Source organism: Gymnogyps californianus, unplaced genomic scaffold (assembly GCF_018139145.2).
Source record: "Gymnogyps californianus isolate 813 unplaced genomic scaffold, ASM1813914v2 HiC_scaffold_41, whole genome shotgun sequence".
In the NCBI taxonomy this organism is placed as follows: Eukaryota; Metazoa; Chordata; class Aves; order Accipitriformes; family Cathartidae; genus Gymnogyps; species Gymnogyps californianus.
In genome coordinates, this window is record NW_026114301.1 from 492,202 (window position 1) to 506,325 (window position 14,124).

At 42.9% G+C, this 14,124-nt stretch overlaps 1 long non-coding RNA gene across 2 annotated transcripts; it reads right to left on the minus strand.

Annotated features, from left to right (window-relative positions):
* Positions 1-2,336: 2,336 nt before the first annotated feature.
* LOC127028761 (uncharacterized) lies at positions 2,337-12,014 on the minus strand. 2 transcript variants are annotated; one of them, XR_007768052.1, is made up of 3 exons: positions 11,927-12,014; positions 5,839-5,897; positions 2,337-2,841 (listed from the first exon to the last, which is right to left on the minus strand). It is a non-coding gene; the product is annotated as an uncharacterized LOC127028761 (long non-coding RNA). The 2 variants fall into 2 exon arrangements; XR_007768053.1 differs by lacking the exon at positions 2,337-2,841 and adding an exon at positions 2,964-3,063.
* Positions 12,015-14,124: the final 2,110 nt, after the last annotated feature.

The following is a 14,124-nucleotide window of genomic DNA, read 5'->3' on the forward strand; positions in this document are numbered from 1 at the left end:
GAAAATTAATGGTTATGTTGTCCCAAAAATCAGGATTCTTTCACCCGATGTCCAAAAAAAGCCGATTAACACACAGAGTCGAGATATTTGTTTATTTCATGTCTGCGCGGAGATGGGTGCTAGGTGGTAACTCCACAAAGCTAGCACACCTGGTTAACACACGGTAAAGCATTTTATACCTTTCAAGCAACAGTTATCAGTATTTTTACAGTTTTGCTTAGTTACTCTCGTTCCTATTGGTTCTCGCAAGTCTCATCTCCACTTAAAGTCGCAGTGTCCTTTTTTACTGTGCATGTTCTGTGAGGAAGGGGCTTCTGTTGGTAGGGGGCTCTCCCTACTCAAGGGTGGGTTTTCTAGTATGTTAATTAGGATAGTTCACTCACAGTTCAAGTAGCTCTTTGGTTGCCCCTGTGCTTATCTTGGTATGTCTTTACCCACTGACTTATGGTGTCATCATCTTGTTTCTCTTCTCAAGGTCACGCCTCGTTAACTAAATAGCATCCTTTGTTTTTGTTTCTCGCATATCTCCAACAATTCCCCCCTTTGAGACTTAGATAAATAGTTCTTATTTAAAATAAGTCTCACTTAGATCTTTTAATTCTAAAATTTCCATCTCTGGGAGATTTCAAAATTTTCCAAAACTGCTCATAGGTTCCTTCCCATTGACATATGTCTCGCTGGAATTTTTCCCTGTCCTTTATAGGGAAGTTTTCAAGTTTGAGGGATTTATCTCCCTCTGTCATGAGCGTGCATACCCTGGGTGATTGCATTAGAGCAATTTGCTTCATCATGTGCCAAACCTTAAAATACAGTATGATTATAAGCAGTAAACATAAACATGTTAGCAATAACAAGATCACAACAGGGTGTAGTATGAGATTAAGAATGCCTGTTGTCTTGGGTGACCATCTAAGGAAGGCTTCCCACCACCTGTGTTCTCCACCTTTCTTCACCCGGTCCAAAACACGATGTATCTCTTCTGTGTCATGGTGAATGGTGATTAAAGTCCTTTGTCCCTCTTCTCGGGCACGTTCCAGCAACTGGCGTAGATCATTATGTTGCAAAAATTTTTTTTCACCAGTGTGAGATCCATCCCAATGGGAGTAAGCAATAGATCCTTAACTAAAGTATAATTGGATTGTATTAGCTGATAAGTCGTAACCGGAGCTGAATAGTTGAAATCACATCCTATAATGTTAGTAAAGTTACAAATGCAAGTATTTGAGTGATTTTTTATCCCGACAGTAATATTATCTACAACTATAAAATTACATAGAGTTCTTATACACACACATCCTTTCCCAATATATATGAGTACAGTTCCAGGGCTTTCTTTCGGATGTATCTCGAAGTGACAAACATTTTGCCCAGTGTCAAGACAAATGTCTTGAGCTTTGATGGTATTACTTTCGCAAATAAATCCCTGTTGTTCCCGTACCATACCTGCATCAACTTCAACAGTCTGCCATCTGTTATTGTCTCGTTGTGCCCATACTCTATGCTCTAGTGGATAAAGTACAGTCCCATTGTGATTTAAGCCTAACGCAACGATCGGGTAGATGGTTTTTACCGATGCATTCTGTATGGTTACAACAAAGGCCGTGGCTTTGTTATGGATAGGATTGTGAGTGAAATTGCCCAGATACCACCATGACTGGAATTCTCTTTCAAATGCAGTTGCCTTTTCCCAGATTATTTTCCGAATTTCAGTAGGTAAGGTGCCATCTTCACCTTCTCTTACAATTGCTGCTATTGTATATTGCACCCACAGTTGAGCCTGGATACAACTAAGAGCTAGAGAAATATTATTTTGGGCTATACCAAGTGCATCTATGATTATTGGTGGTCCTTTTCATTAACCCTTTCCTGCTGAGGCAATATATCAGACAACAGCCATTGATGAGTTCCTAAGGGAGGATCACAGTGGATGTTCTAATTTTTTTTTAAATCATGTGTGGCTGTACTAAGTTTGTTTGCAAGTACTTCATATCTATGCTGTTTCAGACTCCCAATCCTGTCCCTAGGATACCAGTTACATTTCTTTTTACTCGATTTGGAAGGGTAAGAGACTGCCCATGTAACCATGCTAACCATCCTGTATAGGACATACTTATGAATGGTGAACAGGCTGGTTTAACTGCAGAGATATTAATCTGCATTGATAGTTCTACCCGTTTGAGGGACCATGATGGATTAAACAAAAGTCGTTGTTGTCCAACCCTTTTAACGACATATGGTCCAACTCTAGCTATCTGGGGGGTTATTTCCTTTAGTAATATCCTAATTACTTCCCTAGCCCCATTGTTGCGACAAGGGAAAGTCTCAGGCCATCCGGAAAACATATCCACTAGAACAAGTAGATACTTATGTTGTCCACATTTTGGTAATTCAGAGAAATCTATTTGCCAGTATTCCCTAGGGGTTATTCCTCTTTTTACGTCACCTGCTGGTGGCTTTCTTTGTATTTTGGGATCATTTACACAAGTTTCATCTCTTTGCTATTATATCTGCATTTGTCTGCATTTTTGGCCCTACAGCGTATCTCTTAACACTGCTTATCATAGCATTGGCTCCCATGTGAGTTTCTTCATGTAGCTTCTTGAGGAGAGCTTCCATCGTTTTTTTTAATTTCATCAAAACTACTCCGACACTCTGGAGTCCATTCTAACAACTCCCCACAAGGCCCTTTGTGGCTGCGTATAAGGGCTTGGTTGTAAGTCTGAAATTGGGGATCCATATCCAGCAGAATCTGGCTATTCCCAGAAAGTTTAGCAGGCTTACTGTGGCTTCTGTACAAGTCTGTTCTGTATCATCTGCTCCAATTAAGATATCGTCCACATACTGTAAGAGAGTAACATTATCATTATTAGTTTGCCATTGTTCTAATTCTTTGGCCAGTACTTCACCGAACAAAGTGGGACTATTTTTAAATCCCTGGGGAAGAACAGTCCAACACAGTCGTCCTTTCCTTCCAGTAGTCGGATTCTCCCATTCAAAAAGCGAAGAGTGTTTGACTCTGTTCATCCACTGGAATGCAGAAGGCGACATCTTTTAGGTCCAACACTGTAAAATAGGCATTGTTTTCGGGTACAGATGCTAACAAAGTATAAGGGTTAGACACTGTAGGATGTATGTCTTTGGTTATCCAACTTATAGCCCTCAAGTCCTGCACTAATTGGTAATCCTGGGAGTGAGGCTTTCTCACCGGTAAAACCGGTGTATTGTATTCAGATTGACATTCTCTGAGCAGTCCATATTGAATAAAGGTATTTATCAGGGCTTCGAGGCCCTTGCGAGCTTCCAGCCTAATAGGATATTGATGCACCCTTACTGGTTTTGCCCCCTCTTTTAGTTCTACTTTAATCGGACTCACATTTTTTGCTTTACCTGGGTTTTTTTTTGAAGCCCATACCAGGGGAATTACCACATTTAATACAGCATCCGGAATATTCTCTTCAGTTTCTTCCGGTGTTTCATCTGTCAGCAAGCAGATCTGAGCTCTCCAGGCAGTTTCAGGTGGGATATGGAGCTGTACAGCATTCTTAGAAAAGGTTACTTGTGCATTTAGTTTGCATAATAAATCTCGCCCCAATAAAGGTAGGGGGCATTCTGGCATGTATAGAAACTCATGAATTAATTTAGCTCCCCCAGTTGTGCATTCCATTGGTTGTAAAAATGGCCTTAACATTCTTTTTCCCTTTGCCCCAACAATAGGTATAGTTACTTTACTTAGAAGTCCTTTACAAGTGGTGACTACTGAATGAGTAGCCCCACTGTCAATTAAAAAAAAATCTATGGTCTCGTTCCCCAGCTTAACTGGAACCAGGGGATCAGCTGGGGAGATTTTAATGTTCTCCCCTGGTCCCCTTCATTCATTGTCTGAATCTTATAACAAGATTAGCATTTTCTGCATGATCCCGTTCCTTTGGCCCCTCTCGTTTCAGGCATTCATTCTTCCGGTGTCCCTCCTGTTCACAGACCACACACTGATTTAGCCCTAAAGGGGTTCAGTTTTGCGGACCTCTTCCCTGCATTATTCCACCGCATCCTCCTCTTCCTTTACTTTTTCCTCTACCCTTCCCTTCAACATCATTTCCATTTATTGCCGCTGCCAGCAAAGATGCTTGCAACTTTATTTTGTTTTGTTTTTCTTTTCTTTCCCTCTCATCTCGATTGTTATAAACCTTATACTCTATCTCTATCAATTGTGAGATCGACATTCCCCCAGCTCCATCAACTTTCTGCAACTTTCTCCTTATATCCTGAGTGAGTCGACTACCCAATAAACAACATATATTGAACATCCTCTGATTTGCCTCATCATCCGGATTCATGTCCATCCATTTTCTAGCTACCTCACATAGCCTTTCGTAAAAGGCTGATGGATTTTCCTCCGGACCCTGCCTTACCTCATAAAGCTTAGACACATTCTTTGGTTTAGGCACTCCATGCTGAACCCCATATAGCACCAGCTGCTGATACTGCTTCAGTTGAGCCCTCATTTCCCCCCCGTTAGGATCCCATTCTGGGTCCCTTTTAGTAGGTAGGAACTCCTCAGAATCTTCTTGCCTGTTTCTCCTTCCCCCTTCTTCCCTGGCCCTTTCAATCACCATTCTCTTTTCCTCTGCCGCAAAGAACGTATTTAGCAGAGCCTGTATATCTCCCCAGTTGGGATTATGTGTTAACATTATAGTTTCTAATAGTTGATGTACTCCCTCAGGGTTTCCCTTATAGGATCCAACAGATTGTTTCCAATTTAACAGCTCAGAGGTAGTGAACGGAACATGTACAAAAACCAGCAGTCTTTCCGGTCCCACTGCTTGTCTCAGGGGAGCCTGTACAACTGGTTCAGCGTGCCCTCTAGTCCGGCTGGAAATGGGGCTAAAGTTATCATTGCCCGATTGTAAATTAGGATTGATTGGCAATTGTCCAGCACTGCTTTTGTATAGTGGTGGGGCTGTCGGGACTAACAGTTGCACATCCTCCTGCTCTTCTCCCCCTGCAGTCTTTCTATCATCACAGCCTATGCAACAACCGCTCTCCTTTTTCTCAGAAGCTGTATACATCACTAGGTCAGTCTTTAGCTTACATTTTTCCCGCATATCAGATTTTCTATACAAAGTCATAAAGACATCAACATAAGGTACGTCGTCGCATTTCCCCATCCAACGGCAAAACGACATCAATTGTAATATAGCATTATAGTTTACCGATCCATTTTCTGGCCAGACTTCATCATAACCCAATTTATAATTTGGCCACCATTGATTACAATATCTTTTCATTTTATCTTTAGTCATTAGATTTCCCCCAAACTTATTCCAGTTTTTCAAAATACACCCCAAAGGGCTACAGGGAGGAATCACGGATTGGCTTGCTCCCATTTTAACCGAATTTACCTATTTGCCGGCTTTGACTCCCTTGGTCGGTAATTACCCTTCTGACCCCTTTGGTCAGTAATTACCACTCCGACCGCTTTGGTCAGTAATTTCCTCTCTGACCCCCCTTGGTCAGTACCGCTCTGACCCCCCTTGGTCAGTATGCGCACTCGGCTCTGACCCCCCTGGTCAATTACGGCACCCTTTGCCAAGCGTCTATGTGCGACTTTATGCGCCCCCCTGGCGACTTGATGTGCACTCGGCTCTGACCCCCTGGTCAATTACGGCACCCTTTGCCAAGCGTCTATGTGCGACTTTATGCGCCCCCTGGCGACTTTATGTGCACTCGGCTCTGACCCCCCTGGTCAATTACGGCACCCTTTGCCAAGCGTCTACATGCGACTTTACCCTTTAACCTTCCATGGGAGTCATTGAATTTGTAATTAAATTTTATACTCACCAATCCAAGGATTCATTCCCCTTTCACCCTGATACAAATATCTCTGGTTGGCGTTGCACCTTTGAGTCACTTGTCGCCCTGGCTTCGGAGGGAATCCGGAGGAGTCCCCGATCAATAGGTCTGTGCGCGCTGGAGCTCAGTCCGGTCTGGTCCACTGTCGGGGACGGCAAGACGATCCGGGCAAGGCCTTATGGCCGTCCCATCTGGGTCGCCAAAATGTTGTCCCAAAAATCAGGATTCTTTCACCCGGTGTGCAAAAAAGCCGATTAACACACAGAGCCGAGATATTTGTTTATTTCATGTCTGCGCAGAGATGGGTGCTAGGTGGTAACTCCACAAAGCTAGCACACCTGGTTAACACACGGTAAAGCATTTTATACCTTTCAAGCAACAGTTATCAGTATTTTTACAGTTTTGCTTAGTTACTCTCGTTCCTATTGGTTCTTGCAAGTCTCATCTCCACTTAAAGTCGCAGTGTCCTCCTTTTTTACTGCGCATGTTCTGTGAGGAAGGGGCTTCTGTTGGTAGGGGGCTCTCCCTACTCAAGGGTGGGTTTTCTAGTATGTTAATTAGGATAGTTCACTCACAGTTCAAGTAGCTCTTTGGTTGCCCCTGTGCTTATCTTGGTATGTCTTTACCCACTGACTTATGGTGTCATCTTGTTTCTCTTCTCAAGGTCACGCCTCGTTAACTAAATAGCATCCTTTGTTTTTGTTTCTCGCATATCTCCAACAATTCCCCCCTTTGAGACTTAGATAAATAGTTCTTATTTAAAATAAGTCTCACTTAGATCTTTTCATTCTAAAACTTCAGTCTCTGGGAGATTTCAAAATTTTCCAAAACTGCTCATAGGTTCCTTCCCATTGACATATGTCTCGCTGGAATTTTTTCCTGTCCTTTATAGGGAAGTTTTCAAGTTTGAGGGATTTATCTCCCTCTGTCATGAGCGTGCATACCCTGGGTGATTGCATTAGAGCAATTTGCTTCATCATGTGCCAAACCTTAAAATACAGTATGATTATAAGCAGTAAACATAAACATGTTAGCAATAACAAGATCACAACAGGGTGTAGCATGAGATTAAGAATGCCTGTTGTCTTGGGTGACCATCCAAGGAAGGCTTCCCACCACCTATGTTCTCCACCTTTCTTCACCTGGTCCAAAACACGATGTATCTCTTCTGTGTCATGGTGAACGGTGATTAAAGTCCTTTGTCCCTCTTCTCGGGCACGTTCCAGCAACTGGCGTAGATCATTATGTTGCAAAAATTTTTTTCACCAGTGTGAGATCCATCCCAATGGGAGTAAGCAATAGATCCTTAACTAAAGTATAATTGGATTGTATTAGCTGATAAGTCGTAACCAGAGCTGAATAGTTGAAATCACATCCTATAATGTTAGTAAAGTTACAAATGCAAGTATTTGAGTGATTTTTTATCCCGACAGTAATATTATCTACAACTATAAAATTACATAGAGTTCTTATACACACACATCCTTTCCCAATATATATGAGTACAGTTCCAGGGCTTTCTTTCGGATGTATCTCGAAGTGACAAACATTTTGCCCAGTGTCAAGACAAATGTCTTGAGCTTTGATGGTATTACTTTCGCAAATAAATCCCTGTTGTTCCCGTACCATACCTGCATCAACTTCAACAGTCTGCCATCTGTTATTGTCTCGTTGTGCCCATACTCTATGCTCTAGTGGATAAAGTACAGTCCCATTGTGATTTAAGCCTAACGCAACGATCGGGTAGATGGTTTTTACCGATGCATTCTGTATGGTTACAACAAAGGCCGTGGCTTTGTTATGGATAGGATTGTGAGTGAAATTGCCCAGATACCACCATGACTGGAATTCTCTTTCAAATGCAGTTGCCTTTTCCCAGATTATTTTCCGAATTTCAGTAGGTAAGGTGCCATCTTCACCTTCTCTTACAATTGCTGCTATTGTATATTGCACCCACAATTGAGCCTGGATACAACTAAGAGCTAGAGAAATATTATTTTGGGCTATACCAAGTGCATCTATGATTATTGGTGGTCCTTTTCATTAACCCTTTCCTGCTGAGGCAATATATCAGACAACAGCCATTGATGAGTTCCTAAGGGAGGATCACAGTGGATGTTCTAATTTTTTTTTAAATCATGTGTGGCTGTACTAAGTTTGTTTGCAAGTACTTCATATCTATGCTGTTTCAGACTCCCAATCCTGTCCCTAGGATACCAGTTACATTTCTTTTTACTCGATTTGGAAGGGTAAGAGACTGCCCATGTAACCATGCTAACCATCCTGTATAGGACATACTTATGAATGGTGAACAGGCTGGTTTAACTGCAGAGATATTAATCTGCATTGATAGTTCTACCCATTTGAGGGACCATGATGGATTAAACAAAAGTCGTTGTTGTCCAACCCTTTTAATGACATATGGTCCAACTCTAGCTATCTGGGGGGTTATTTCCTTTAGTAATATCCTAATTACTTCCCTAGCCCCATTGTTGCGACAAGGGAAAGTCTCAGGCCATCCGGAAAACATATCCACTAGAACAAGTAGATACTTATGTTGTCCACATTTTGGTAATTCAGAGAAATCTATTTGCCAGTATTCCCTAGGGGTTATTCCTCTTTTTACGTCACCTGCTGGTGGCTTTCTTTGTATTTTGGGATCATTTACACAAGTTTCATCTCTTTGCTATTATATCTGCATTTGTCTGCATTTTTGGCCCTACAGCGTATCTCTTAACACTGCTTATCATAGCATTGGCTCCCATGTGAGTTTCTTCATGTAGCTTCTTGAGGAGAGCTTCCATCGTTTTTTTTAATTTCATCAAAACTACTCCGACACTCTGGAGTCCATTCTAACAACTCCCCACAAGGCCCTTTGTGGCTGCGTATAAGGGCTTGGTTGTAAGTCCGAAATTGGGGATCCATATCCAGCAGAATCTGGCTATTCCCAGAAAGTTTAGCAGGCTTACTGTGGCTTCTGTACAAGTCTGTTCTGTATCATCTGCTCCAATTAAGATATCGTCCACATACTGTAAGAGAGTAACATTATCATTATTAGTTTGCCATTGTTCTAATTCTTTGGCCAGTACTTCACCGAACAAAGTGGGACTATTTTTAAATCCCTGGGGAAGAACAGTCCAACACAGTCGTCCTTTCCTTCCAGTAGTCGGATTCTCCCATTCAAAAAGCGAAGAGTGTTTGACTCTGTTCATCCACTGGAATGCAGAAGGCGACATCTTTTAGGTCCAACACTGTAAAATAGGCATTGTTTTCGGGTACAGATGCTAACAAAGTATAAGGGTTAGACACTGTAGGATGTATGTCTTTGGTTATCCAACTTATAGCCCTCAAGTCCTGCACTAATTGGTAATCCTGGGAGTGAGGCTTTCTCACCGGTAAAACCGGTGTATTGTATTCAGATTGACATTCTCTGAGCAGTCCATATTGAATAAAGGTATTTATCAGGGCTTCGAGGCCCTTGCGAGCTTCCAGCCTAATAGGATATTGATGCACCCTTACTGGTTTTGCCCCCTCTTTTAGTTCTACTTTAATCGGACTCACATTTTTTGCTTTACCTGGGTTTTTTTTTTGAAGCCCATACCAGGGGAATTACCACATTTAATACAGCATCCGGAATATTCTCTTCAGTTTCTTCCGGTGTTTCATCTGTCAGCAAGCAGATCTGAGCTCTCCAGGCAGTTTCAGGTGGGATATGGAGCTGTACAGCATTCTTAGAAAAGGTTACTTGTGCATTTAGTTTGCATAATAAATCTCGCCCCAATAAAGGTAGGGGGCATTCTGGCATGTATAGAAACTCATGAATTAATTTAGCTCCCCCAATTGTGCATTCCATTGGTTGTAAAAATGGCCTTAACATTCTTTTTCCCTTTGCCCCAACAATAGGTATAGTTACTTTACTTAGAAGTCCTTTACAAGTGGTGACTACTGAATGAGTAGCCCCACTGTCAATTAAAAAAAATCTATGGTCTCATTCCCCAGCTTAACTGGAACCAGGGGATCAGCTGGGGAGATTTTAATGTTCTCCCCTGGTCCCCTTCATTCATTGTCTGAATCTTATAACAAGATTAGCATTTTCTGCATGATCCCGTTCCTTTGGCCCCTCTCGTTTCAGGCATTCATTCTTCCAGTGTCCCTCCTGTTCACAGACCACACACTGATTTAGCCCTAAAGGGGTTCAGTTTTGCGGACCTCTTCCCTGCATTATTCCACCGCATCCTCCTCTTCCTTTACTTTTTCCTCTACCCTTCCCTTCAACATCATTTCCATTTATTGCCGCTGCCAGCAAAGATGCTTGCAACTTTATTTTGTTCTGTTTTTCTTTTCTTTCCCTCTCATCTCGATTGTCATAAACCTTATACTCTATCAATTGTGAGATCGACATTCCCCCAGCTCCATCAACTTTCTGCAACTTTCTCCTTATATCCTGAGTCGACTACCCAATAAACAACATATATTGAACATCCTCTGATTTGCCTCATCATCCGGATTCAAGTCCATCCATTTTCTAGCTACCTCACATAGCCTTTCGTAAAAGGCAGATGGATTTTCCTCCGGACCCTGCCTTACCTCATAAAGCTTAGACACATTCTTCGGTTTAGGCACTCCATGCTGAACCCCATATAGTATCAGCTGCTGATACTGCTTCAGTTGAGCCCTCGTTCCCCCCCTGTTAGGATCCCATTCTGGGTCCCTTTTAGTAGGCAGAAACTCCTCAGAATCTTCTTGCCTGTTTCTCCTTCCCCCTTCTTCCCTGGCCCTTTCAATCACCATTCTCTTTTCCTCTGCCGCAAAGAACGTATTTAGCAGAGCCTGTATATCTCCCCAGTTGGGATTATGTGTTAACATTATAGTTTCTAATAGTTGATGTACTCCCTCAGGGTTTCCCTTATAGGATCCAACAGATTGTTTCCAATTTAACAGCTCAGAGGTAGTGAACGGAACATGTACAAAAACCAGCAGTCTTTCCGGTCCCACTGCTTGTCTCAGGGGAGCCTGTACAACTGGTTCAGCGTGCCCTCTAGTCCGGCTGGAAATGGGGCTAAAGTTATCATTGCCCGATTGTAAATTAGGATCGATTGGCAATTGTCCAGCACTGCTTTTGTATAGTGGTGGGGCTGTCGGGACTAACAGTTGCACATCTTTCTGCTCTTCTCCCCCTGCAGTCTTTCTATCATCACAGCCTATGCAACAACCGCTCTCCTTTTTCTCAGAAGCTGTATACATCACTAGGTCAGTCTTTAGCTTACATTTTTCCCGCATATCAGATTTTCTATACAAAGTCATAAAGACATCAACATAAGGCACTTCATCCCATTTCCCCATCCAACGGCAAAACGACATCAATTGTCATATAGCATTATAGTTTACCGATCCATTTTCTGGCCAGACTTCATCATAACCCAATTTATAATTTGGCCACCATTGATTACAATATCTTTTCATTTTATCTTTAGTCATTAGATTTCCCCCAAACTTATTCCAATTTTTCAAAATACACCCCAAAGGGCTACAGGGAGGAATCACGGATTGGCTTGCTCCCATTTTAGCCGAATTTACCTATTTGCCGGCTTTGACTCCCTTGGTCGGTAATTACCCTTCTGACCCCTTTGGTCAGTAATTACCACTCTGACCGCTTTGGTCAGTAATTTCCTCTCTGACCCCCCTTGGTCAGTACCGCTCTGACCCCCCTTGGTCAGTATGCGCACTCAGTTCTGACCCCCCTGGTCAATTAAGGCAACCCTTGCCGAACGTCTACGTGCGACTTTATGCGCCCCCCTGGCGACTTGATGCGCACTCGGCTCTGACCCCCCTGGTCAATTACGGCACCCTTTGCCAAGCGTCTATGTGCGACTTTATGCGCCCCACCGGCGACTTTATGTGCACTCGGCTCTGACCCCCCTGGTCAATTACGGCACCCTTTGCCAAGCGTCTACATGCGACTTTACCCTTTAACCTTCCATGGGAGTCACTGAATTTGTAATTAAATTTTATACTCACCAATCCAAGGATTCATTCCCTTTCACCCTGATACAAATATCTCTGGTTGGCGTTGCACCTTTGAGTCGCTTGTCGCCCCGGCTTCGGAGGGAATCCGGAGGAGTCCCCGATCAATAGGTCGGTGCGCGCTGGAGCTCAGTCCGGTCCGGTCCACTGTCGGGGACGGCAAGACGATCCGGGCAAGGCCTTATGGCCGTCCCATCTGGGTCGCCAAAATGTTGTCCCAAAAAATCAGGATTCTTTCACCCGGTGTGCAAAAAAGCCGATTAACACACAGAGCCGAGATATTTGTTTATTTCATGTCTGCGCAGAGATGGGTGCTAGGTGGTAACTCCACAAAGCTAGCACACCTGGTTAACACACGGTAAAGCATTTTATACCTTTCAAGCAACAGTTATCAGTATTTTTACAGTTTTGCTTAGTTACTCTCGTTCCTATTGGTTCTCGCAAGTCTCATCTCCACTTAAAGTCGCAGTGTCCTCCTTTTTTACTGCGCATATTCTGTGAGGAAGGGGCTTCTGTTGGTAGGGGGCTCTCCCTACTCAAGGGTGGGTTTTCTAGTATGTTAATTAGGATAGTTCACTCACAGTTCAAGTAGCTCTTTGGTTGCCCCTGTGCTTATCTTGGTATGTCTTTACCCACTGACTTATGGTGTCATCATCTTGTTTCTCTTCTCAAGGTCACGCCTCGTTAACTAAATAGCATCCTTTGTTTTTGTTTCTCGCATATCTCCAACACAGGTACAATTTGAAAAATACTGTGCCATAAAAATGTTCACAACTTCTAAAGTATTTTGGCAAAGGTAATGAATATTCAACATCTGTAGGGCTGTTGCAAGTTTATGTACTACAGGAATAAAAAGATTCCTTCTTTTGGTAGCATAGTTCTTGTGTAAAAATAAAAAAATAATATACCCTAGTAATGGCATCCACAAGGAACTTGGCACCAAAATAAGACAGAGCAGCAAAGGGTTTATTGCAAGTACCACTGCTAATGTAGGCTCCAGCACTTATTTTAGGATGCAATCAAGCATGGCAGAGTTCAGTCTTTCCAAATCATGAGTTTGCTTGGGGGGAGGCGGGGAAGTCTGTGTCAAGGTCTTTAATAAAGCAGATGTGACTCATTGTACTCTCATTTAAAATCAGAAACTGAGCTTCCTCTCGTTTTTCCACTGAAACGACAGCAGCATGGGGGCAGTGATCTTTTAGAAGATGTATCTACAGTGTTAGTGGCATTAGACAACCTGCGCAATAAAACTACCCACATCAGTCCCGGATAGGAAGAGGGAGGTATATTCCTTCATCCTCTCCACAAGATAGCTCCCCCAGCACAGTAAGGGCATCAATGCCAGGGCCATGCACATAGCCATTGTTTGTATTAAAATGTTCCCAAGCTCAGCAAAATAAGCAGTGCAGCAAGCAAAGTCCCTGACCTGCACAGAAGCCTGCCAATTAATAACTACTATAGCTATAGCACACTCAATTCAAAACTGCTGTTGTCTCAGGCCCCATGTTGAGCACCAAGCTGCTCTCTCACTCCCCCTCCTCAGTGGGACAGGAGGAGAAAATAAGATAAAGGCAGTTTAATAAAGAAAAGCAAAGGCTGTGCGTGGAAGCAAAGGAAAACAAAAGATTTGTTCTCTACTTCCCATCAGCAGGCAATGTCCAGCCACTGGGAAGTAGGGCCTCAGTATGTGTAGCAGTTGCTTCCGAAGACAAATGCCTTAATAACAAATGTCCCCCCTCCTCCTCCTTTCTCTTAGATTTTACTGCGGAGCATGATGTCATATGGTATGGAATATCCCTTTGGTCAGTTTGGGTCAGGTGTCCTGGCTATGTTGCCTCCCATCCTCTTGCCCACCCCCAGCCTACTGGCCTTTGCAGGGTTGGGGTTGGAGAGACAGTCTGGATGCTGTGCAAGCACTGCTCAGCAGTAGCCAAAACATTGGCGTGTTATCAACACCTTTCTAGCTACAAATACAAAGCACAGCACTATGAGGGCTGCTATGGGGAAAGTTACCTCCATCCCAGCCAGGCCCAATACAATCTGTCAGTACCTTCTGAATCAAAACACAAGATTAGCAACCTGCTTCACAGTTACATCAGTAGTTTTTGACTACTTTCAACACTGTAGAAAGGCATATTTTAAAATGAGCAAAGTATCCAAGAATAAAGTGCAGACTTGACACATACAGTCATTAAAATAAAATACCCTTCAGGCAACATACAGACTGATATTTCAGCCAGGTTTTGTGCC